The sequence below is a fragment of the Ascaphus truei genome, unplaced genomic scaffold (assembly GCF_040206685.1).
Source record: "Ascaphus truei isolate aAscTru1 unplaced genomic scaffold, aAscTru1.hap1 HAP1_SCAFFOLD_1438, whole genome shotgun sequence".
Classification (NCBI taxonomy): Eukaryota; Metazoa; Chordata; class Amphibia; order Anura; family Ascaphidae; genus Ascaphus; species Ascaphus truei.
The window spans coordinates 44,513-70,109 of record NW_027454322.1 but is presented as its reverse complement, the minus strand read 5'-3'; the positions used below and the strand labels follow the sequence as shown (position 1 = coordinate 70,109).

General features: G+C 55.8%; 1 long non-coding RNA gene across 1 annotated transcript; it reads left to right on the top strand.

Moving 5' to 3' along the window:
• The first annotated feature begins 13,802 nt into the window (after positions 1-13,802).
• LOC142475935 (uncharacterized) lies at positions 13,803-24,226 on the top strand. The gene is made up of 3 exons (XR_012791208.1): positions 13,803-14,050; positions 23,064-23,266; positions 24,036-24,226. It is a non-coding gene; the product is annotated as an uncharacterized LOC142475935 (long non-coding RNA).
• Positions 24,227-25,597: the final 1,371 nt, after the last annotated feature.

Genomic DNA, 25,597 nt, shown 5'->3' with positions numbered 1-25,597 from the left:
CGCACACTGCCGCTGTATACATACACACACCCGGTGACTCACACTGCCGCAGTATATATACACACCCGGTGACGCACACTGCCGCAGTATATATACACACCCGGTGACGCACACTGCCGCAGTATACATACACACACCCGGTGACGCACACTGCCGCAGTATACATACACACACCCGGTGACGCACACTGCAGCAGTATATATACACACACCCGGTGACGCACACTGACGCAGTATATACACACACCCGGTGATGCACACTGCCGCAGTATATATATATACACACAGCCGGTGACGCACACTGCCGCAGTATACATACACACCCGGTGACGCACACTGCCGCAGTATACATACACACCCGGTGACGCACACTGCCGCAGTATATATATATACACACAGCCGGTGACGCACACTGCCGCAGTATACATACACACCCGGTGACGCACACTGCCGCAGTATACATACACACCCGGTGACGCACACTGCCGCAGTATACATACACACACCCGGTGACTCACACTGCCGCAGTATATATACACACCCGGTGACGCACACTGCCGCAGTATATATACACACCCGGTGACGCACACTGCCGCAGTATACATACACACACCCGGTGACGCACACTGCCGCAGTATACATACACACACCCGGTGACGCACACTGCAGCAGTATATATACACACACCCGGTGACGCACACTGACGCAGTATATACACACACCCGGTGATGCACACTGCCGCAGTATATATATATACACACACCCGGTGACGCACACTGACGCAGTATATATACACACACCCGGTGACGCACACTGCAGCAGTATATACACACACACCCGGTGACGCACACTGCCGCAGTATACATACACACCCGGTGACGCACACTGCCGTAGTATATATACACACACACCCGGTGACGCACACTGCCGCAGTATATATACACACACCCGGTGACGCACACTGCCGCAGTATACATACACACCCGGTGACGCACACTGACGCAGTATATACACACACCCGGTGATGCACACTGCCGCAGTATACATACACACCCGGTGACTCACACTGCCGCAGTATATATACACACCCGGTGACGCACACTGCCGCAGTATATATACACACCCGGTGACGCACACTGCCGCAGTATACATACACACACCCGGTGACGCACACTGCCGCAGTATACATACACACACCCGGTGACGCACACTGCCGCAGTATATATATACACCCGGTGACGCACACTGCCGCAGTATACATACACACACCCGGTGACGCACACTGCCGCAGTATATATACACACCCGGTGACGCACACTGCCGCAGTATACATACACACACCCGGTGACGCACACTGCAGCAGTATATACACACACACCCGGTGACGCACACTGCCGTACTATATATACACACACCCGGTGACGCACACTGCCGCAGTATATATACACACCCGGTGACGCACACTGCCGCAGTATACATACACACACCCGGTGACGCACACTGCCGCAGTATACATACACACACCCGGTGACGCACACTGCCGCAGTATACATACACACACCCGGTGACGCACACTGCCGCAGTATACATACACACCCGGTGACGCACACTGCCGCAGTATACATACACACCCGGTGACGCACACTGCCGCAGTATACATACACACACCCGGTGACGCACACTGCCGCAGTATACATACACACACCCGGTGACGCACACTGCCGCAGTATACATACACACCCGGTGACGCACACTGCCGCAGTATATACACACACCCGGTGACGCACACTGCCGCAGTATATACACACCCGGTGACGCACACTGCCGCAGTATACATACACACACCCGGTGACGCACACTGCCGCAGTATACATACACACACCCGGTGACGCACACTGCCGCAGTATATATACACACCCGGTGACGCACACTGCCGCAGTATACATACACACACCCGGTGACGCACACTGCCGCAGTATACATACACACACCCGGTGACGCACACTGCCGCAGTATACATACACACACCCGGTGACGCACACTGCCGCAGTATACATACACACACCCGGTGACGCACACTGCCGCAGTATACATACACACACCCGGTGACGCACACTGCCGCAGTGTATATACACACCCGGTGACGCACACTGCCGCAGTATACATACACACCCGGTGACGCACACTGCCGCAGTATACATACACACCCCGTGACGCACACTGCCGCAGTATATATACACACCCGGTGACGCACACTGCCGCAGTATATACACACACCCGGTGACGCACACTGCCGCAGTATACATACACACCCGGTGACGCACACTGCCGCAGTATATATACACACCCGGTGACGCACACTGCCGCAGTATACATACACACACCCGGTGACGCACACTGCCGCAGTATATACACACACCCGGTGACGCACACTGCCGCAGTATATATACACACCCGGTGACGCACACTGCCGCAGTATACATACACACACCCGGTGACGCACACTGCCGCAGTATATACACACACCCGGTGACGCACACTGCCGCAGTATAGATACACACAGCCGGTGACGCACACTGCCGCAGTATATATACACACCCGGTGACGCACACTGCCGCAGTATACATACACACCCGGTGACGCACACTGCCGCAGTATACATACACACCCGGTGACGCACACTGCCGCAGTATACATACACACCCGGTGACGCACACTACCGCAGTATAGATACACACAGCCGGTGACGCACACTGCCGCAGTATATATATACACACCCGGTGACGCACACTGCCGCAGTATACATACACACCCGGTGACGCACACTGCCGCAGTATACATACACACACCCGGTGACGCACACTGCCGCAGTATATATACACACACCCGGTGACGCACACTGCCGCAGTATACATACACACACCCGGTGATGCACACTGCCGCAGTATACATACACACCCGGTGACGCACACTGCCACAGTATATATACACACACCCGGTGACGCACACTGCCGCAGTATATATACACACACCCGGTGACGCACACTGCCGCAGTATACATACACACCCGGTGACTCACACTGCCGCAGTATATATACACACACCCGGTGACGCACACTGCCGCAGTATATATACACACACCCGGTGACGCACACTGCCGCAGTATATACACACACCCGGTGACGCACACTGCCGCAGTATAAATACACACAGCCGGTGACGCACACTGCCGCAGTATATATACACACCCGGTGACGCACACTGCCGTACTATATATACACACCCGGTGACGCACACCGCCGTACTATATATACACACACACACACACACACACACACACTGCCGCAGTATATACACACACCCGGTGACGCACACTGCCGCAGTATACATACACACACCCGGTGACGCACACTGCCGCAGTATATACACACACCCGGTGACGCACACTGCCGCAGTATACATATACACACCCGGTGACGCACACTGCCGCAGTATACATACACACACCCGGTGACGCACACTGCCGCAGTATATATATACACACCCGGTGACGCACACTGCCGCAGTATACATACAAACACCCGGTGACGCACACTGCCGCAGTATATATACACACACCCGGTGACGCACACTGCCGCAGTATATATACACACACCCGGTGACGCACACTGCCGCAGTATATATACACACACCCGGTGACGCACACTGCCGCAGTATATATACACACACCCGGTGACGCACACTGCCGCAGTATATATACACACACACCCGGTGACGCACACTGCCGCAGTATATATACACACACCCGGTGACGCACACTGCCGCAGTATATATACACACACCCGGTGACGCACACTGCCGCAGTATATATACACACACCCGGTGACGCACACTGCCGCAGTATATATACACACCCGGTGACGCACACTGCCGCAGTATATATACACACCCGGTGACGCACACTGCCGCAGTATAAATACACACACCCGGTGATGCACACTGCCGCAGTATACATACACACCCGGTGACGCACACTGCCGCAGTATATATACACACCCGGTGACGCACACTGCCGCAGTATAAATACACACACCCGGTGACGCACACTGCCGTACTATATATACACACACCCGGTGACGCACACTGCCGCAGTATATATACACACACCCGGTGACGCACACTGCCGCAGTATATATACACACACCCGGTGACGCACACTGCCGTACTATATATACACACACCCGGTGACGCACACCGCCGCAGTATATATACACACACCCGGTGACGCACACCGCCGTACTATATATACACACACACACACACACACTGCCGCAGTATACATACATACCTGGTGACGCACACTGCCGCAGTATACATACACACACCCGGTGACGCACACTGCCGCAGTATATACACACACCCGGTGACGCACACTGCCGCAGTATATACACACACCCGGTGACGCACACTGCCGCAGTATATATACACACCCGGTGACGCACACTGCCGCAGTATATATACACACCCGGTGACGCACACTGCCGCAGTATATATACACACACCCGGTGACGCACACTGCCGCAGTATACATACACACACCCGGTGACGCACACTGCCGCAGTATATATACACACCCGGTGACGCACACTGCCGCAGTATACATACACACACCCGGTGACGCACGCTGCCGCAGTATACATACACACAGCCGGTGACGCACACTGCCGCAGTATATACACACACCCGGTGACGCACACTGCCGCAGTATACATACACACCCGGTGACGCACACTGCCGCAGTATACATACACACAGCCGGTGACGCACACTGCCGCAGTATATATACACACACCCGGTGACGCACACTGCCGCAGTATACATACACACCCGGTGACGCACACTGCCGCAGTATACATACACACTCGGTGACGCACACTGCCGCAGTATACATACACACTCGGTGACGCACACTGCCGCAGTATATATACACACCCGGTGACGCACACTGCCGCAGTATACATACACACAGCCGGTGACGCACACTGCCGCAGTATACATACACACTCGGTGACGCACACTGCCGCAGTATATATACACACCCGGTGACGCACACTGCCGCAGTATATATACACACACCCGGTGACGCACACTGCCGCAGTATATATACACACACCCGGTGACGCACACTGCCGCAGTATATACACACACCCGGTGACGCACACTGCCGCAGTATATATACAAACACCGGGTGACACACACTGCCGCAGTATATATACACACACCCGGTGACGCACACTGCCGCAGTATATATACACACCTGGTGACGCACACTGCCGCAGTATATATACACACAGCCGGAGACGCACACTGCCGCAGTATATATACACACAGCCGGAGACGCACACTGCCGCAGTATATATATACACACACACACCCGGTGACGCACACTGCCGCAGTATATATACACACTCGGTGACGCACACTGCCGCAGTATACATAAACAAACACCCGGTGACGCACACTGCCGCAGTATACATACACACACCCGGTGACGCACACTGCCGCAGTATATACACACACCCGGTGACGCACACTGCCGCAGTATACATACACACCCGGTGACGCACACTGCCGCAGTATATATACACACCCGGTGACGCACACTGCCGCAGTATATATACACACCCCGGGTGACGCACACTGCCGCAGTATATATACACACACCCGCTGACGCACACTGCCGCAGTATATACACACACCCGGTGACGCACACTGCCGCAGTATATATACACACACCCGGTGACGCACACTGCCGCAGTATATATACACACACACCCGGTGACGCACACTGCCGCAGTATACATACACACCCGGTGACGCACACTGCCGCAGTATATATACACACCCGGTGACGCACACTGCCGCAGTATACATACACACACCCGCTGACGCACACTGCCGCAGTATATATACACACACACCCGGTGACGCACACTGCCGCAGTATACATACACACCCGGTGACGCACACTGCCGCAGTATACATACACACACCCGGTGACGCACACTGCCGCAGTATACATACACACACCCGGTGACGCACACTGCCGCAGTATACATACACACAGCCGGTGACGCACACTGCTGCAGTATAGATACACACAGCCGGTGACGCACACTGCCGCAGTATATATATACACACCCGGTGACGCACACTGCCGCAGTATATACACACACACCCGGTGACGCACACTGCCGCAGTATATATACACACACCCGGTGACGCACACTGCCGCAGTATATATACACACCCGGTGACGCACACTGCCGCAGTATACATACACACACCCGGTGACGCACACTGCCGCAGTATATATACACACACCCGGTGACGCACACTGCCGCAGTATACATACACACACCCGGTGACGCACACTGCCGCAGTATACATACACACCCGGTGATGCACACTGCCGCAGTATATATACACACCCGGTGACGCACACTGCCGCAGTATATATACACACACCCGGTGACGCACACTGCCGCAGTATATATACACACACACCCGGTGACGCACACTGCCGCAGTATACATACACACCCGGTGACGCACACTGCCGCAGTATATATACACACACCCGGTGACGCACACTGCCTCAGTATACATACACACACCCGCTGACGCACACTGCCGCAGTATATACACACAGCCGGTGACGCACACTGCCGCAGTATACATACACACCCGGTGACGCACACTGCCGCAGTATACATACACACACCCGGTGACGCACACTGCCTCAGTATACATACACACACCCGGTGACGCACACTGCCGCAGTATACATACACACCCGGTGACGCACACTGCCGCAGTGTATATACACACACCCGGTGACGCACACTGCCTCAGTATATACACACACCCGGTGACGCACACTGCCGCAGTATACATACACACACCCGGTGACGCACACTGCCGCAGTATACATATACACACCCGGTGACGCACACTGCCGCAGTATACATACACACACCCGGTGACGCACACTGCCTCAGTATATATATATATATATATATACACACCCGGTGACGCACACTGCCACAGTATATATACACACCCGGTGACACACACTGCCGCAGTATACATACACACCCGGTGACGCACACTGCCGCAGTATATATACACACACCCGGTGACGCACACTGCTGCAGTATACATACACACCCGGTGACGCACACTGCCGCAGTATATATAAACACACACCCGGTGACGCACACTGCCGCAGTATATAAACACACACCCGGTGACGCACACTGCCGCAGTATATACACACACACCCGGTGACGCACACTGCCGCAGTATACATACACACACCCGGTGACGCACACTGCCGCAGTATACATACACACCCGGTGACGCACACTGCCGCAGTGTATATACACACCCGGTGACGCACACTGCCGCAGTGTATATACACACACCCGGTGACGCACAGTGCCGCAGTATACATACACACACCCGGTGACGCACACTGCCGCAGTATACATACACACACCCGGTGACGCACACTGCCGCAGAATATATACCCACCCGGTGACGCACACTGCCGCAGTATATATACACACACCCGGTGACGCACACTGCCGCAGTATATATACACATACCCGGTGACGCACACTGCCGCAGTATATATACACACACCCGGTGACGCACACTGCCGCAGTATATATACACATACCCGGTGACGCACACTGCCGCAGTATATATACACACCCGGTGACGCACACTGCCGCAGTATACATACACACCCGGTAACGCACACTGCCGCAGTATACATACACACCCGGTGACGCACACTGCCGCAGTATATATATACACACCTGGTGACGCACACTGCCGAAGTATACATACACACCCGGTGACGCACACTGCCGCAGTATACATACACACCCGCTGACGCACACTGCCGCAGTATATATACACACCCGGTGACGCACACTGCCGCAGTATATACACACACCCGGTGACGCACACTGCCGCAGTATATACACACACCCGGTGACGCACACTGCCGCAGTATATATACACACACCCGGTGACGCACACTGCCGCAGTATACATACACACCCGGTGACGCACACTGCCGCAGTATACATACACACCCGGTGACGCACACTGCCGCAGTATATATATACACCCGGTGACGCACACTGCCGCAGTATATATATACACACCCGGTGACGCACACTGCCGCAGTATATATACACACACCCGGTGACGCACACTGCCGCAGTATACATACACACCCGGTGACGCACACTGCCGCAGTATATATATATACACACCCGGTGACGCACACTGCCGCAGTATATATATATATATATATATATATATATATATATATATATATATATACACACCCGGTGACGCACACTGCCGCAGTATACATACACACACCCGGTGACGCACACTGCCGCAGTATATACACACACCCGGTGACGCACACTGCCGCAGTATATATATATATATATATATATATATATATATATATATATATATACACACACCCGGTGACGCACACTGCCGCAGTATATATACACACACCCGGTGACGCACACTGCCGCAGTATATATATATATATATATATATACACACACACACCCGGTGACGCACACTGCCGCAGTATATATATACACACCCGGTGACGCACACTGCCGCAGTATATATACACACACCCGGTGACGCACACTGCCGCAGTATATGTACACACACCCGGTGACGCACACTGCCGCAGTATATATACACACACCCGGTGACCCACACTGCCGCAGTATATACACACACCCGGTGACGCACACTGCCGCAGTATATATATATATATATATATACACACACCCGGTGACGCACACTGCCGCAGTATATATATATATATATACACACACCCGGTGACGCACACTGCCGCAGTATACATACACACACCCGGTGACGCACACTGCCGCAGTATATACACACACCCGGTGACGCACACTGCCGCAGTATATATATACACACCCGGTGACGCACACTGCCGCAGTATATATATACACACCCGGTGACGCACACTGCCGCAGTATATATACACACCCGGTGACGCACACTGCCGCAGTATATATATACACACACACACTCGGTGACGCACACTGCCGCAGTATATATATATACACACCCGGTGACGCACACTGCCGCAGTATATATATACACACCCGGTGACGCACACTGCCGCAGTATATATATACACACCCGGTGACGCACACTGCCGCAGTATATATATACACACCCGGTGACGCACACTGCCGCAGTATATATACACACCCGGTGACGCACACTGCCGCAGTATATATATACACACACACACTCGGTGACGCACACTGCCGCAGTATATATACACACACCCGGTGACGCACACTGCCGCAGTATATATATATATATATATACACACACCCGGTGACGCACACTGCCGCAGTATACATACACACACCCGGTGACGCACACTGCCGCAGTATATATATATATACACACACACTCGGTGACGCACACTGCCGCAGTATACATACACACACCCGGTGACGCACACTGCCGCAGTATATACACACACACCCGGTGACGCACACTGCCGCAGTATATACACACACCCGGTGACGCACACTGCCGCAGTATATACACACACCCGGTGACGCACACTGCCGCAGTATATATACACACACCCGGTGACGCACACTGCCGCAGTATATATATATACACACACCCGGTGACGCACACTGCCGCAGTATACATACACACCCGGTGACGCACACTGCCGCAGTATATATACACACCCGGTGACGCACACTGCCGCAGTATACATACACACCCGGTGACGCACACTGCCGCAGTATACATACACACCCGGTGATGCACACTGCCGCAGTATACATACACACACCCGGTGACGCACACTGCCGCAGTATATACACACACACCCGGTGACGCACACTGCCGCAGTATACATACACACCCGATGACGCACACTGCCGCAGTATATATACACACCCGGTGACGCACACTGCCGCAGTATACATACACACCCGGTGACGCACACTGCCGCAGTATATACACACACCCGGTGACGCACACTGCCACAGTATACATACACACACCCGGTGACGCACACTGCCGCAGTATATACACACACCCGGTGACGCACACTGCCGCAGTATATATACACACACCCGGTGACGCACACTGCCGCAGTATACATACACACACCCGGTGACGCACACTGCCGCAGTATACATACACACACCCGGTGACGCACACTGCCGCAGTATATATACACACCCGGTGACGCACACTGCCGCAGTATACATACACACACCCGGTGACGCACACTGCCGCAGTATATACACACACCCGGTGACGCACACTGCCGCAGTATACATACACACCCGGTGACGCACACTGCCGCAGTATACATACACACACCCGGTGACGCACACTGCCGCAGTATATATACACACCCGGTGACGCACACTGCCGCAGTATACATACACACACCCGGTGACGCACACTGCCGCAGTATATACACACACCCGGTGACGCACGCTGCCGCAGTATATATACACACCCGGTGACGCACACTGCCGCAGTATACATACACACCCGGTGACGCACACTGCCGCAGTATATATACACACCCGGTGACGCACACTGCCGCAGTATACATACACACCCGGTGACGCACACTGCCGCAGTATACATACACACCCGGTGACGCACACTGCCGCAGTATATATACACACACCCGGTAACGCACACTGCCGCAGTATATACACACCCGGTGACACACACTGCCGCAGTATATACACACCCGGTGACGCACACTGCCGCAGTATATATACACACACCCGGTAACGCACACTGCCGCAGTATATATACACACACCCGGTGACGCACACTGCCGCAGTATATATACACACACCCGGTGACGCACACTGCCGCAGTATATATACACACACCCGGTGACGCACACTGCCGCAGTATATACACACACCCGGTGACGCACACTGCCGCAGTATATATACACACACCCGGTGACGCACACTGCCGCAGTATATATACACACACCCGGTGACGCACACTGCCGCAGTATATATACACACACCCGGTGACGCACACTGCCGCAGTATATATACACACCCGGTGACGCACACTGCCGCAGTATATATACACACACCCGGTGACGCACACTGCCGCAGTATATACACACACCCGGTGACGCACACTGCCGCAGTATATATACACACACCCGGTGACGCACACTGCCGCAGTATATACACACACCCGGTGACGCACACTGCCGCAGTATATATACACACCCGGTGACGCACACTGCCGCAGTATATATATACACACACACACTCGGTGACGCACACTGCCGCAGTATATATACACACACCCGGTGACGCACACTGCCGCAGTATATATATATATATATATACACACACCCGGTGACGCACACTGCCGCAGTATACATACACACACCCGGTGACGCACACTGCCGCAGTATATATATATATATACACACACACTCGGTGACGCACACTGCCGCAGTATACATACACACACCCGGTGACGCACACTGCCGCAGTATATACACACACACCCGGTGACGCACACTGCCGCAGTATATACACACACCCGGTGACGCACACTGCCGCAGTATATACACACACCCGGTGACGCACACTGCCGCAGTATATATACACACACCCGGTGACGCACACTGCCGCAGTATATATATATACACACACCCGGTGACGCACACTGCCGCAGTATACATACACACCCGGTGACGCACACTGCCGCAGTATATATACACACCCGGTGACGCACACTGCCGCAGTATACATACACACCCGGTGACGCACACTGCCGCAGTATACATACACACCCGGTGATGCACACTGCCGCAGTATACATACACACACCCGGTGACGCACACTGCCGCAGTATATACACACACACCCGGTGACGCACACTGCCGCAGTATACATACACACCCGATGACGCACACTGCCGCAGTATATATACACACCCGGTGACGCACACTGCCGCAGTATACATACACACCCGGTGACGCACACTGCCGCAGTATATACACACACCCGGTGACGCACACTGCCACAGTATACATACACACACCCGGTGACGCACACTGCCGCAGTATATACACACACCCGGTGACGCACACTGCCGCAGTATATATACACACACCCGGTGACGCACACTGCCGCAGTATACATACACACACCCGGTGACGCACACTGCCGCAGTATACATACACACACCCGGTGACGCACACTGCCGCAGTATATATACACACCCGGTGACGCACACTGCCGCAGTATACATACACACACCCGGTGACGCACACTGCCGCAGTATATACACACACCCGGTGACGCACACTGCCGCAGTATACATACACACCCGGTGACGCACACTGCCGCAGTATACATACACACACCCGGTGACGCACACTGCCGCAGTATATATACACACCCGGTGACGCACACTGCCGCAGTATACATACACACACCCGGTGACGCACACTGCCGCAGTATATACACACACCCGGTGACGCACGCTGCCGCAGTATATATACACACCCGGTGACGCACACTGCCGCAGTATACATACACACCCGGTGACGCACACTGCCGCAGTATATATACACACCCGGTGACGCACACTGCCGCAGTATACATACACACCCGGTGACGCACACTGCCGCAGTATACATACACACCCGGTGACGCACACTGCCGCAGTATATATACACACACCCGGTAACGCACACTGCCGCAGTATATACACACCCGGTGACACACACTGCCGCAGTATATACACACCCGGTGACGCACACTGCCGCAGTATATATACACACACCCGGTAACGCACACTGCCGCAGTATATATACACACACCCGGTGACGCACACTGCCGCAGTATATATACACACACCCGGTGACGCACACTGCCGCAGTATATATACACACACCCGGTGACGCACACTGCCGCAGTATATACACACACCCGGTGACGCACACTGCCGCAGTATATATACACACACCCGGTGACGCACACTGCCGCAGTATATATACACACACCCGGTGACGCACACTGCCGCAGTATATATACACACACCCGGTGACGCACACTGCCGCAGTATATATACACACCCGGTGACGCACACTGCCGCAGTATATATACACACACCCGGTGACGCACACTGCCGCAGTATATACACACACCCGGTGACGCACACTGCCGCAGTATATATACACACACCCGGTGACGCACACTGCCGCAGTATATACACACACCCGGTGACGCACACTGCCGCAGTATATATACACACCCGGTAACGCAGCGCTGTGATTGGTCTGCAGAAAATGCCCGGCGCACTGCGTGTGACGTCATTACGTTACGAGGTGCACGTGCTGTCACAGACTTGATGCTGGACAGGAGCTTCAGAAAGCGACCAATCAGGGCGCAGCGGACCCAGGTTATGAATGAGGTGGGCGTGGCTATCACTGCGCCCCTCCCCCCGAGCAGCTTTTTGACGCCTTTGCTTGTATAGACCCGCCCAGGTTTCGCTCAGCCAATTACTGCGGAGAGAATGTGAGTGACGTCACTTAACGAGAGGGTGCAGGGAACCCGGAAACAGGAAGCGCCTCGCGGAAGAACCGTTGTTCAAGTGGGCGGGTTACATGCGTAATCGCTTCCCCCTGTCCAATCAGAGGCTCGAAATGCCGGGCGCGCGGGCGCTCACAGGCTGTCACAGAGCGGCTCGGCCAATGAGAGCGGAGGATGTCTGTGCGGGGGGGCGGGGCTGAGCGCTGAGGGGACGCGCGCACAGGACGCTGAGGAGGCTGCAGTGGCAGGCCGGGGCCTATCGCGATAGAGACCCGCGACATCAGCGACTCTGAGGGACGCGGAGGGTCCGGACCCGCCCTCGGACACACAGGTGATCATAGGGAACTGCGATATGACGCAATATCGTGCGATATGACTCTTTAGGAGACGACAGGCCCCGCCTTCTGAGTATAACGCGGCTCCTGAACTAATGTATTTATCAAGGGGCAGTATACCGCGGTGGAACACACTCACAGTGACACATACACTGCTATCTGACACACACACTCACATACACTGCTATCTGACACACACACACACTCACATACACTGCTATCTGACACACACACACACACACACACACACACACACACACACACACACACACACACACTGCTATCTGACACACACACACTCACATACACTGCTATCTGACACACACACACACACACACACACACACACACACTGCTATCTGACACACACTCACATACACTGCTATCTGACACACACTCACATACACTGCTATCTGACACACACACACACACTCACATACACTCACATACACTGCTATCTGACACACACACACACTCACTGCTATCTGACACATACACTGCTATCTGACACACACTCACATACACTGCTATCTGACACACACACACACACACACATACACTGCTATCTGACACACACACACACACACACACTCACACTGCTATCTGACACATACACTGCTATCTGACACACACTCACATACACTGCTATCTGACACACACACACACACTCACATACACTCACATACACTGCTATCTGACACACACACACACACACTCACTGCTATCTGACACATACACTGCTATCTGACACACACTCACATACACTGCTATCTGACACACACACACACACACACATACACTGCTATCTGACACACACACACACACACACACACACACACACACTCACATACACTGCTATCTGACACATACACTGCTATCTGACACACACTCACATACACTGCTATCTGACACACACACACACACACACACACATACACTGCTATCTGACACACACACACACACACACACTGCTATCTGACACACACTGCTATCTGACACACACTCACATACACTGCTATCTGACACACACACTCACATACACTGCTATCTGACACACACACACACACACACACACACACACACACACACACACTCACATACACTGCTATCTGACACATACACTGCTATCTGACACACACACACACACACACACTGCTATCTGACACACACACACTCACATACACTGCTATCTGACACACACACACACACACACACACATACACTGCTATCTGACACACACACTCACATACACTGCTATCTGACACACACACACACACACACACACACACACACACACACACACACACACTGCTATCTGACACACACACACTCACACACACTGCTATCTGACACACACACTCACATACACTGCTATCTGACACACTCACATACACTGCTATCTGACACACACTCACATACACTGCTATCTGACACACACACACTCACATACACTGCTATCTGACACACACACACTCACACTGCTATCTGACACACACACACTCACACTGCTATCTGACACACACACACACACACACACACACACACACACACACACTCACATACACTGCTATCTGACACACACACACACACACACACACACTCACATACACTGCTATCTGACACACACACTCACATACACTGCTATCTGACACACACACTCACATACACTGCTATCTGACACACACACTCACATACACTGCTATCTGACACACACACTCACATACAATGCTATCTGACACACACACTCACATACAATGCTATCTGACACACACACTCACATACACTGCTATCTGACACACACACTCACATACACTGCTATCTGACACACACACACACACACACACTCACATACACTGCTATCTGACACACACTCACATACACGGCTATCTGACACACACTCACATACACGGCTATCTGACACACACTCACATACACGGCTATCTGACACACACTCACATACACGGCTATCTGACACACACTCACATACACGGCTATCTGACACACACTCACATACACTGCTATCTGACACACACTCACATACACTGCTATCTGACACACACTCGCATACACTGCTATCTGACACACACTCGCATACACTGCTATCTGACACACACACACACTCACATACACTGCTATCTGACACACACTCACATACACTGCTATGTGACACACACACACACACACACTCACATACACTGCTATCTGACACACACTCACATACACTGCTATCTGACACACACTCACATACACTGCTATCTGACACACGCTCACATACACTGCTATGTGACACACACACACACACACACACACTCACATACACTGCTATCTGACACACACTCACATACACTGCTATCTGACACACACTCACATACACTGCTATCTGACACTCACATACACGGCTATCTGACACACACTCACATACACTGCTATCTGACACTCACATACACGGCTATCTGACACACACTCACATACACTGCTATCTGGCACACACTCACATACACTGCTATCTGACACACACTCACATACACTGCTATCTGACACACACTCACATACACTGCTATCTGACACACACTCACATACACTGCTATCTGACACACACACACACACACACACACACACTCACATACACTGCTATCTGACACACACTCACATACACTGCTATCTGACACACACACACACACACTGCTATCTGACACACACTCACATACACTGCTATCTGACACACACTCACATACACTGCTATCTGACACACACTCACATACACTGCTATCTGACACACACTCACATACACTGCTATCTGACACACACTCACATACACTGCTATCTGACACACACTCACATACACTGCTATCTGACACACACTCACATACACTGCTATCTGACACACACTCACATACACTGCTATCTGACACACACACACACACACACACACACACACACACACACACACACAACATACACTGCTATCTGACACACACTCACATACACTGCTATCTGACACACACTCACATACACTGCTATCTGACACACACACACACACACACACACACACACACACACACACACACACACTCACATACACTGCTATCTGACACACACTCACATACACTGCTATCTGACACACACACACACACACACACACACACACTCACATACACTGCTATCTGACACACACTCACATACACTGCTATCTGACACACACACACACACACACACACACACTCACATACACTGCTATCTGACACACACTCACATACACTGCTGTCTGACACAGCTCCCGGGGGCAGGAGGGGTAACGCAGGCGCACAGCTCCCGAGGGCAGGAGGGGTAACGCACGCGCACAGCTCCCGGGGGCAGGAGGGGTAACGCACGCGCCCAGCTCCCGGGGGCAGGAGGGGTAACGCACGCGCACAGCTCCCGGGGGCAGGAGGGGTAACGCACGCGCACAGCTCCCGGGGCAGGAGGGGTAACGCACGCGCACAGCTCCCGGGGGCAGGAGGGGTAACGCACGCGCCCAGCTCCCGGGGGCAGGAGGGGTAACGCACGCGCCCAGCTCCCGGGGGCAGGAGGGGTAACGCACGCGCACAGCTCCCGGGGGCAGGAGGGGTAACGCAGGCGCACAGCTCCCGGGGGCAGGAGGGGTAACGCACGCGCACAGCTCCCGGGGGCAGGAGGGGTAACGCACGCGCACAGCTCCCGGGGGCAGGAGGGGTAACGCAGGCGCACAGCTCTCGGGGGCAGGGCCTGGCTTACGGTTACAATGTATGTCAGTGTTTATCTTTATTGGTTTTCTTCCTACAAACTCGTTGTACTGCGCTATGGAATATGTTGCTGTGTTATAAATAACATACCATCTAATACACACAAACACATATAAATACACACTTCTAAAAACGCGACATTTCTTCATTCTTTTGTAGAGCTGCCTGTATGTTTAGGATCATTGTATTGCTGCATGACCCGCTTCAGCTCACGGGCGTATAGCCTGACATTCTCCTCTGGAATTATCTGCTACAATGCAGAATTCATGCTTGTGTCAATGATGGCCAGCCGTCCCAAACCGTCACACTCCCCCCACCGTGCCGCCCCAAACCGTCACACTCCCCCCACCGTGCCGCCCCAAACCGTCACACTCCCCCCACCGTGCCGTCCCAAACCGTCACACTCCCCCCACCGTGCCGCCCCAAACCGTCACACTCCCCCCACCGTGCCTCCCCAAACCGTCACACTCCCCCCACCGTGCCGCCCCAAACCGTCACACTCCCCCCACCGTGCCGCCCCAAACCGTCACACTCCCCCCACCGTGCCGCCCCAAACCGTCACACTCCCCCCACCGTGCCGCCCCAAACAGTCACACTCCCCCCACCGTGCCGCCCCAAACCGTCACACTCCCCCCACCGTGCCGCCCCAAACCGTCACACTCCCCCCACCGTGCCGCCCCAAACCGTCACACTCCCCCCACCGTGCCGCCCCAAACCGTCACACTCCCCCCACCGTGCCGCCCCAAACCGTCACACTCCCCCCACCGTGCCGCCCCAAACCGTCACACTCCCCCCACCGTGCCTCCCCAAACCGTCACACTCCCCCCACCGTGCCGCCCCAAACCGTCACACTCCCCCCACCGTGCCGCCCCAAACCGTCACACTCCCCCCACCGTGCCGCGCCAAACCGTCACACTCCCCCCACCGTGCCGCCCCAAACCGTCACACTCCCCCCACCGTGCCGCCCCAAACCGTCACACTCCCCCCACCGTGCCGCCCCAAACCGTCACACTCCCCCCACCGTGCCGCCCCAAACCGTCACACTCCCCCCACCGTGCCAATCCCCCCACCGTGCCGCCCCAAACGTCACACTCCCCCCACCGTGCCGCCCCAAACCGTCACACTCCCGCCACCGTGCCGCCCCAAACGTCACACTCCCCCCACCGTGCCGCCCCAAACCGTCACACTCCCCCCACCGTGCCGCCCCAAACCGTCACACTCCCCCCACCGTGCCGCCCCAAACCGTCACACTCCCCCCACCGTGCCGCCCCAAACCGTCACACTCCCCCCACCGTGCCGCCCCAAACCGTCACACTCCCCCCACCGTGCCGCCCCAAACCGTCACACTCCCCCCACCGTGCCGCCCCAAACCGTCACACTCCCCCCACCGTGCCGCCCCACACCGTCACACTCCCCCCACCGTGCCGCCCCACACGTCACACTCCCCCCACCGTGCCGCCCCACACCGTCACACTCCCCCCACCGTGCCGCCCCAAACCGTCACACTCCCGCCACCGTGCCGCCCCACACCGTCACACTCCCCCCACCGTGCCGTCCCAAACCGTCACACTCCCCCCACCGTGCCACCCCACACCGTCACACTCCCCCCACCATGCCGCCCCAAACCGTCACACTCCCGCCACCATGCTTGATGGTTGGGATGAGTTTCTTCTGTTCGAACACAGTATCAGTTTTCGCCAAACAAAACGTTTCTTAATGAGGCCAAAAAGTTCTACCTGTGACTCGCTGACCAGAGAACATTGTTTCAAACATTTTGTGGATCTAAGTTCTCTTTTGCAAACTACAGACGGCAGCAATGTTCCTTTTTAGAGAGCAGTGGTTTCCTCCTGGCCGTCCTTCCATGAACACCGTTCAGTCTTTGTCTGATAGTTGAGTAAGGAACACTCACATTGGCCGAGGCGAGAGTGGCCTGCCGATCCGTGGATGTTACTCTGGGGTTCTTTGTGGCTTCCTGGATGATTTGCTGGTTTGTTCTTGGGGAGGCTTTGGTAGGACGACCTTTCCTGGGTTGAGTGACTGGTCTTGTACCTTCTCCATTTGTAGCCTGGCAGTGGATTGGTGGAGCCCCAATTCCTTAGAGATGGGTGTGTAACCCTTTCTAGCCTGATGAGCATCAATAGCTGCTTTTCTGAGGTCCTCAGAGATGTCTTGTGATCGTGGCATGGCGTGTTCCCACACACCTGTATGGTGAAGACCAAACACACAAAGTCTCTGATCTTTATATAGGGAGGGGACTCCCAAACGCACACCTGAAGATCTACCTAATTATTTAAACACCTGATTCTAATTATCCCCTTTAATTTAGCTGATTAAACCAGGGTTTCACTTTTGCACATACAATGACTCTTAATTTCTAATTGTCTGATCATTTTTTTTTTCAAAAGACACGGAATTGGGTAATGTTGGATATTTTCATATAACTATTGAATAGTTAAGAAAAGACTGGTTTTGATTCAAGAAGGTTACAGTATCATGGAAAAATGGTGTGTGTGATGCTTTGCACGTGGGCACTGTACGCGTGTGTGTGATGCTTTGCACGTGGGCACTGTACGTGTGTGTGTGATGCTTTGCACGTGGGCACTGTACGTGTGTGTGTGAGGCTTTGCACGTGGGCACTGTACGTGTGTGTGTGATGCTTTGCACGTGGGCACTGTACGCGTGTGTGTGATGCTTTGCACGTGGGCACTGTACGCGTGTGTGTGATGCTTTGCACGTGGGCACTGTACGCGTGTGTGTGATGCTTTGCACGTGGGCACTGTACGCGTGTGTGTGATGCTTTGCACGTGGGCACTGTACGTGTGTGTGTGATGCTTTGCACGTGGGCACTGTACGTGTGTGTGATGCTTTGCACGTGGGCACTGTACGCGTGTGTGTGATGCTTTGCACGTGGGCACTGTACGCGTGTGTGTGATGCTTTGCACGTGGGCACTGTACGTGTGTGTGTGATGCTTTGCACGTGGGCACTGTACGTGTGTGTGTGATGCTTTGCACGTGGGCACTGTACGTGTGTGTGTGATGCTTTGCACGTGGGCACTGTACGTGTGTGTGTGATGCTTTGCACGTGGGCACTGTACGTGTGTGTGATGCTTTGCACGTGGGCACTGTACGCGTGTGTGTGATGCTTTGCACGTGGGCACTGTACGCGTGTGTGTGATGCTTTGCACGTGGGCACTGTACGCGTGTGTGTGATGCTTTGCACGTGGGCACTGTACGCGTGTGTGTGATGCTTTGCACGTGGGCACTGTACGCGTGTGTGTGATGCTTTGCACGTGGGCACTGTACGTGTGTGTGTGATGCTTTGCACGTGGGCACTGTACGCGTGTGTGTGATGCTTGCAACGTGGGCACTGTACGCGTGTGTGTGATGCTTTGCACGTGGGCACTGTACGCGTGTGTGTGATGCTTTGCACGTGGGCACTGTACGCGTGTGTGTGATGCTTGCACGTGGGCACTGTACGTGTGTGTGTGATGCTTTGCACGTGGGCACTGTACGCGTGTGTGTGATGCTTTGCACGTGGGCACTGTACGCGTGTGTGTGATGCTTTGCACGTGGGCACTGTACGCGTGTGTGTGATGCTTTGCACGTGGGCACTGTACGTGTGTGTGTGATGCTTTGCACGTGGGCACTGTACGTGTGTGTGTGATGCTTTGCACGTGGGCACTGTACGCGTGTGTGTGATGCTTTGCACGTGGGCACTGTACGTGTGTGTGTGATGCTTTGCACGTGGGCACTGTACGCGTGTGTGTGATGCTTTGCACGTTGGGCACTGTACGCGTGTGTGTGATGCTTTGCACGTGGGCACTGTACGCGTGTGTGTGATGCTTTGCACGTGGGCACTGTACGTGTGTGTGTGATGCTTTGCACGTGGGCACTGTACGCGTGTGTGTGATGCTTTGCACGTGGGCACTGTATGTGTGTGTGTGATGCTTTGCACGTGGGCACTGTACGTGTGTGTGTGATGCTTTGCACGTGGGCACTGTACGTGTGTGTGTGATGCTTTGCACGTGGCACTGTACGTGTGTGTGTGTGATGCTTTGCACGTGGGCACTGTACGTGTGTGTGTGATGCTTTGCACGTGGCACTGTACGCGTGTGTGTGATGCTTTGCACGTGGGCACTGTACGTGTGTGTGTGTGTGTGATGCTTTGCACGTGGGCACTGTACGTGTGTGTGTGATGCTTTGCACGTGGGCACTGTACGTGTGTGTGTGATGCTTTGCACGTGGGCACTGTACGCGTGTGTGTGATGCTTTGCACGTGGGCACTGTACGTGTGTGTGTGTGTGATGCTTTGCACGTGGGCACTGTACGTGTGTGTGTGATGCTTTGCACGTGGGCACTGTACGTGTGTGTGATGCTTTGCACGTGGGCACTGTACGTGTGTGTGTGATGCTTTGCACGTGGGCACTGTACGCGTGTGTGTGATGCTTTGCACGTGGGCACTGTACGCGTGTGTGTGATGCTTTGCACGTGGGCACTGTACGCGTGTGTGGTGATGCTTTGCACGTGGGCACTGTACGCGTGTGTGTGAGGCTTTGCACGTGGGCACTGTACGCGTGTGTGTGAGGCTTTGCACGTGGGCACTGTACGTGTGTGTGTGATGCTTTGCGTGTGGGCACTGTACGTGTGTGTGTGATGCTTTGCGTGTGGGCACTGTACGCGTGTGTGTGATGCTTTGCACGTGGGCACTGTACGTGTGTGTGTGATGCTTTGCACGTGGGCACTGTACGTGTGTGTGTGATGCTTTGCACTGTGGGCACTGTACGCGTGTGTGTGATGCTTTGCACGTGGGCACTGTACGTGTGTGTGTGATGCTTTGCGTGTGGGCACTGTACGTGTGTGTGTGATGCTTTGCGCGCAGGATACTGTACGCGTGTGATGCTTTGCGCGCAGGACGCTGTACGCGTGTGATGCTGTGTGCGCAGGACGCTGTACGCGTGTGATGCTGTGTGCGCAGGACGCTGTACGCGTGTGATGCTTTGCGCGCAGGACGCTGTACGCGTGTGATGCTGTGTGCGCAGGACGCGGTACGCGTGTGGTGCTGTGTGCGCAGGACGCTGTACGCGTGTGATGCTGTGTGCGCAGGACGCTGTGTGCGCAGGACGCTGTGTGTGTGTGTAACACCACTGACGAGATGATCAGTAACGCTGTGCTGAGTATTGTTCTGCTTTTGGATTTACGGTGGCTGGGCGGCGGGTGACATTTTTTCTGAACTCCCTTCTCTCTTTCAGGATCTCTCACAGGATCCAGGAGGGGATCTCTCACAGGATCCAGGAGGGGATCTCTCACAGGATCCAGGAGGGGATCTCTCACAGGATCCAGGAGGGGATCTCTCACAGGATCCAGGAGGGGATCCCTCACAGACTGCCCCCCCCCCCCCCCCCTGAACCACATGGATTATCAGTGGATTAAAGCTTGGAGCGAAACAGACTGAGTGAGCGTGGGAAGGAGACGTGAAAGGGTTACAGAGCATTGTCTGCTCCCCTCACCCCCAGGATTTGGAGGAGGAGGGGTAGGCTGGGACCAGAGCCCCTAATCACAAGGACAGAAAGACGCCCTGTTACCCAGCCCTGCTCCTCTCTGCTCTTACTGTCTCACCCCCTGCGTGTCTGTCTCTCTCTGCCCTGCTCAGGATATGACGCTCTTTCTGGCCCCTGTCCTTTAGTATTAACATCTGACGCTCTCTTTACACTCTTCCTCCCCTCTCTCTCTTTCCTCCCTCCCCTCTCTCTCTTTCCTCCCTCCCCTCTCTCTCTTTCCTCCCTCCCCTCTCTCTCTTTCCTCCTCCCCTCTCTCTCTTTCCTCCCTCCCCTCTCTCTCTTTCCTCCCTCCCTCTCTCTCTTTCCTCCCCTCCCCTCTCTCTCTTTCCTCCCTCCCCTCTCTCTCTTTCCTCCCTCCCCTCTCTCTCTTTCCTCCCTCCCCTCTCTCTCTTTCCTCCCTCCCCTCTCTCTCTTTCCTCCCTCCCCTCTCTCTCTTCCTCCCTCCCCTCTCTCTCTTTCCTCCCTCCCCTCTCTCTCTTCCCTTCCCCCTTTCTCTTCTCTCTCTCCCCTCCTCTCTTCTCTTTCCCCTCTCTTCTCCCCCTTCTCCTCCCCCTCTTCCCCCCATCTCTTTCCCCTCCCCCACCTCCTCCCTCCTCTCATCCCTCCCCCCCCTCTCCTCTTATCTTTCTCTCCCCCCTCTTTTGTTTCTCCCCCTCCTCCCAGTTCTGTGAGGGGCTATGCTGCACCCCCCATTTGCCTCCCCCCCGATCTTCACGATGCCCGCAGGAACTGCCAAGACATTCAAACCCAGCAAGTACGTCCCCGTCTCTGCAGCGACCGTCTTCCTGGTGGGATCCACGTCGCTCTTCTTCGCTTTCACGTGAGTCCCGGAAACCGGCTCAGACCGTGAACTCTGTGATTCCTCCTTCTCTCACTCCCCCCGAGCAAGCGCTCTTTCTCCTCCCCCTCCGAGAACATGCGCTTCCCCACCCCCCGAGCGCGTGCTCTTCCCCACCCCCCCCCGAGCGCGTGCTCTTCCCCACCCCCCCCGAGCGCACGCTCTTCCCCACCCCCCCCGAGCGCGCGAGCTTCCCCCCCCCGAGCGCGCGAGCTTCCCCCCGAGCGCGCGAGCTTCCCCCCGAGCGCGCGAGCTTCCCCCCCCGAGCGCGCGAGCTTCCCCCCCCGAGCGCGCGAGCTTCCCCCCCCCGAGCGCGCGAGCTTCCCCCCCCGAGCGCGCGAGCTTCCCCCCCACGAGCGCGCGAGCTTCCCCCCCGAGCGCGCGGTCAAGCGAGCTTCCCCCCCCGAGCGCGCGAGCTTCCCCCCCCGAGCGCGTGAGCTTCCCCCCCCCGAGCGCGTGAGCTTCCCCCCCCCCGAGCGCGTGAGCTTCCCCCCCCCGAGCGCTCGAGCTTCCCCCCCCGAGCGCGCGAGCTTCCCCCCCCCGAGCGCGCGAGCTTCCCCCCCCCGAGCGCGCGAGCTTCCCCCCCCGAGCGCGCGAGCTTCCCCCCCCGAGCGCGCGAGCTTCCCCCCCCGAGCGCGCGAGCTTCCCCCCCCCGAGCGCGCGAGCTTCCCCCCCCCCGAGCGCGCGAGCTTCCCCCCCCCGAGCGCGCGAGCTTCCCCCCCCGAGCGCGCGAGCTTCCCCCCCGAGCGCGCGAGCTTCCCCCCCCGAGCGCGCGAGCTTCCCCCCCCGAGCGCGCGAGCTTCCCCCCGAGCGCGCGAGCTTCCCCCCCCGAGCGCGCGAGCTTCCCCCCCCGAGCGCGCGAGCTTCCCCCCCCGAGCGGAGCGGGCGAGCTCCCCCCCCGAGCGCGCGAGCTTCCCCCCCCGAGCGCGCGAGCTTCCCCCCCCGAGCGCGCGAGCTTCCCCCCCCCCGAGCGCGCGAGCTTCCCCCCCCGAGCGCGCGAGCTTCCCCCCCGAGCGCGCGAGCTTCCCCCCCCGAGCGCGCGAGCTTCCCCCCCCCGAGCGCGCGAGCTTCCCCCCGAGCGCGCGAGCTCCCCCCCCGAGCGCGCGAGCTTCCCCCCCCGAGCTTCCCCGCTCCCCCCCCGAGCGCGCGAGCTTCCCCCCCGAGCGCGCGAGCTTCCCCCCCCCGAGCGCGCGAGCTTCCCCCCCGAGCGCGCGAGCTTCCCCCCCCCCCGAGCGCGCGAGCTTCCCCCCCCGAGCGCGCGAGCTTTCCCCCCCCCCCGAGCTTTCCCCCCCCCGAGCGCGTGAGCTTTCCCCCCCCCCGAGCGCGCGAGCTTTCGCCCCCCCGAGCGCGCGAGCTTTCCCCCCCCGAGCGCGCGAGCTTTCCCCCC